This window comes from Melospiza melodia, unplaced genomic scaffold (assembly GCF_035770615.1).
Source record: "Melospiza melodia melodia isolate bMelMel2 unplaced genomic scaffold, bMelMel2.pri scaffold_18, whole genome shotgun sequence".
Classification (NCBI taxonomy): domain Eukaryota; kingdom Metazoa; phylum Chordata; class Aves; order Passeriformes; family Passerellidae; genus Melospiza; species Melospiza melodia.
In genome coordinates, this window is record NW_026948525.1 from 3,808,626 (window position 1) to 3,812,588 (window position 3,963).

At 54.9% G+C, this 3,963-nt stretch overlaps 1 non-coding gene across 1 annotated transcript; it reads left to right on the forward strand.

Moving 5' to 3' along the window:
* The first annotated feature begins 1,519 nt into the window (after positions 1 to 1,519).
* LOC134433503 (small nucleolar RNA SNORA74) lies at positions 1,520 to 1,723 on the forward strand. The gene has a single exon (XR_010031574.1). It is a non-coding gene; the product is annotated as a small nucleolar RNA SNORA74 (small nucleolar RNA).
* Positions 1,724 to 3,963: the final 2,240 nt, after the last annotated feature.

Here is a 3,963-nt window from a genome sequence, read left to right on the forward strand (position 1 = left end):
TCACCAGCCCTCTGCTTCCCATGAGCCGGTGCTTGAGTTCAGTTCTCCCAGCTCCACAGATCGTGTTCCTGCTCCGGCTCTGTCAGGGATGCTGGAAGTGTCCAAGGCCTGGTCGGACAGGGACTGGAGCAACCTGGGACAGTGGAAGGTGTACCTGCCCATGGCAGGGAGTGGGACGAGATGATCTTAAAGTCCCTCCCGGTGCCTGATTACCGAGGTTTTTCCCCGCCCCGGGGGGAGCGGCCGAAGCGAGCGGGGCGGTGTCTGTGGAATCACCTCGGCAGCGTGGCCAGGCCTGCTCTCTTTCTGTCCCCGCCGCCGTGTGGAGATAAAGCGGTTCTGGGGGGCTGGGCTTCTTCAGCTCGCCGCCATGAGGGCCAAGAGCGGCTCTGGTGGGCCGGGCTCCCTCGCCATGAGGGCAGGGAGTGGCTCTGGCGGGCTGGGCTCCTTCAGCTCGCCGCCGTGAGGGCAAGGAGCATCTCTGTCGGGCTGGGCTCCTTCAGCTCGCCGCCATGAGGGCAAGGAGCAGCTCTGGTGGGCTGGGCTCGTTCAGCTCGCCGCCGTGAGGGCAAGGAGCAGCTCTGGTGGGCTGGGCTCGTTCAGCTCGCCGCCGTGAGGGCAAGGAGCAGCTCTGGTGGGCTGGGCTCGTTCAGCTCGCCGCCGTGAGGGCAAGGAGCAGCTCTGGTGGGCTGGGCTCGTTCAGCTCGCCGCCGTGAGGGCAAGGAGCAGTTCTGGCGGGCCGAGCTCCCTCGCCATGAGGGGCCACCGCCGCCATGAGGTGAGGGGGGGGGGTTACAGGGACGGGTGGCGGCAGCAGCGGGGCTGGAGACCGGGGCTCCGGGGCAGGAAAGCGCCACCTGAAATACTCACTGCCTCCTATTTAGCTGTTCGGCCGGGAGACTGGGGATGTTGCTCGGCTGTGCAGTTCAGCATTAATTCCTCAGCCTTTCGCTTGGTGTGCTGGCTTTTGTCCTCTGCCACAAGCCAGGCCGCTGCTGTTGAGCTTTGTGAATACAGATGGAACTAATGGCTTATTTGTGATGTTTCTGCTGTCCTCTCTTTAGGCCTTCAGCCGATGACCGATGGCGGTGACCCGCCCCAAGGACCAGCTCTGAGGTGCCCCGGCCCCGTCGCGTGTGGAACCCCGAGCTGAGCTGTGATGAGCTGTGCTGGGACAGCCGGGGAGGTGCTCCGGGAGGGCACTGGAGCCTGCGAGAGCAGATGTGAAGGGATAACCTGCCCGCGGGACACAGCAAGAGCTCTGGAGCCACATGGGTGAGGTGTGACTGTGAGCCAGCCTGGGAAAATGGGCAAAAATGTTTTGCTGTCTAAAAGGCCTCTGCTGGCTCCTGTGCTAGCCTTAGGTCCTCAGGGTGGAAATGACGTGGTTTATCCAGAAATAAGTTTAGCTTATCTATTCCTCTTGCTGGATGAAGCCTTGATGAGAGTAGGCATCATCAGAAAAGTGCCTCCATGTTTTTTCTGCCCGGTAAACCCCCCAGTTTTGGGGTTTTTGTCTCCCAGCAGTAGTCAGCTGCCCGTGGCTGCTCAGTGCCTGTGCCAGTGTTATGCTGCTGGGAGAAAAAGGTGCTGCTGAGCTTTCCTGGCACCAGCAAGGCCGTCCTAGTGCTCAGTGGTGCCACGTTTTGGCAGCACTCTGCATGCCTGAGAGTGGAGTAACTCCTGCCCGTGGAGACAGTTGACTAGACTGTATGTGTTCATGCAGCAACAGGCAGCTTTATTGAGATCTAACTTCCTTATATAGATGAAAAGGCCCATGAAGGTAATCCTCATTGGCTGAGCCAGTTACTACTCAGCTAACCAGCCAATAGCAGCCTGAGTCTCCAATGGCCTGGGCCTGCTCTTACTGGTCGAATTACATAAGCAAGGTAATTATATAATAAATAACTTATGAAGTTGGAATTATTTATACTGTGTGGCCTACAGGCCAGATGTAGAGCATCACAGAGGAATAGCTTATAAATATGGAACTTGTGTGTGTCATAAAACCTCTATAGCTCATAAATATGGAACTTGTGTGTGTCATAAAACTTCTGTTCGCATGATGTTTGGGGCACTTGAATGGAGGAAGGATCCTCCAAGTGATCAGTGCTGCAATAAAAATGAATTCTTTTTGATACTCAAACTGTGTTAGAAAGTTTCTTTTTGGGTGATTTCAGTGTCAGTTCCACAAGGCCCTGTAGTTTCACAGTGGCCCCTTGGTTCTAAAGTGTCACGATGGCCTCAGTCCCACAAGGCCCCACAATGTCCAAAGAGTCCCCTTAATTCCATGGGGCCCTGAAGAGCTACAATGGCCCCTTGGCTCCATGAGGCCCTGCAGTGCCACCCTGGGGCAGGAGGCCAGGAGGAACTCGTTCCCCACACGCTGCAGCTCCCTGGGCCAGCTGGCACCAACACCTTCTCCCAGGCCAGCACTGCCTGGCACAGCCAGGGCCGAGCCACACTGCAGCTCCCTGCAAACCACGGCGGGGGCTGCGAGGCCAAAACCCGAGTCACAGACAGTTTGTCACTCTTCCTGTCTGTATCTGACCAAGAAATGTCCCATTGTGGGGTCCCCTTTCCTGCAGTCACTGCAGCACTGGGACCATCCCTGGAGCTCTGAGCGAGAGAAATGGTCAACGTTGCACCTCTGCACTGACTCAGGGATGGTGGGAGATGCTCTCTGGGGTGGCTGGAACCATGGAAAAAGGACAGTTGGGAGCACAGAGGGAAACCCAGCTGAGCTGCTGGACTGGGTCAAGACATCTCTGTCTGGGGGAGAAGTTGGCTGTGAAACTCCCTCCTGTGGATGCTCACGTGCCCAAGAGTTGGGCACTGAAGAGCATCACAACAACAGACAGGAGGATGGGGCGGCCAGGATTAAAGTGCCTCAGGGGGGTCTGGACTGGCCACACAAGGGTGAACCCTGGACACCATCTCCAGGTTATCCCTGACTGTGAAATATGGGCTGAGATCAATCAGGGCCAGGCCAGGCAAAGCCCCTGTGGTGTGGGGGGGCAATGGTGGGAATATAAATCTGGGGTGACACGTGGTCTTGGTAGTAGGTGTAGTAAATTGGGAGCACCATTCCTAAACCACAACAGCCCTGTCAGAACCAGGCCTGTCCCTGCACTGTCCCCGCTCTGCTGCCCCACAGCTGCTGGATCAGGAAGGGCAGAGCCATGGGGGAGGAAAATGCACAGGGACTCCTCCTGGGAGCGACCTTCCATCCTGATACTCAGACCCCAAGGCAGAAATCCCCATCGTCAGCTGTGAGGTCACCATCAGAGTCTCTGCCATTGTCCCACTTGGTGAATCTTTCACACTGAGATTTTGGTCCTTCCTTTCAGTTTCTTTACTTTTGGGGCTTTTAATGATTCCTCCATAAACATGGCAATTCATGTCCCTAATATGGCATTTCTTTCCTTTTTATGGAAGTGTTGGGAATTAGGCCACATTAAAATGCTGGCAGGGTGTGCATAGGTATTTGCAGCCCTGTGGAGAAGCAGTTGGGATATAAGAACCAAAGAAATGTAAAATGGTTTGAGTTAGAAGAGACCGAAAAGAGTCTCTGGTAAAACTCCCATTACCCAGGAACACCTTCACTCGTTCAGGTTGTACAAAGTCCCTGACCTTAAACACATCCAGTGATGGGGTTTCAATTCTGAGGGCACCCTATGCCAGTGTCCTGCCACCATCATCAAAAAATATTTCATCCTTACAGAAAATCTAAATCTGCCCTCAGTCACTTAAAAGATACAGTGTATTATTCTGTATTATATTCCCCAATATAATCTTGGGCAAAAATGTACTCAGCCATTCCTGGACTTAAATCACATCTCCAGGGCTGAGCACCTTTGAGAAGGCCCAGAGATCTCCCAGGATGGGATTTGGAGGCCCCAAGAACATGATCACTGTATGGGAACTGGAAGTCCTGGGTTCGGTGGAGACTGAGGGCAGAAC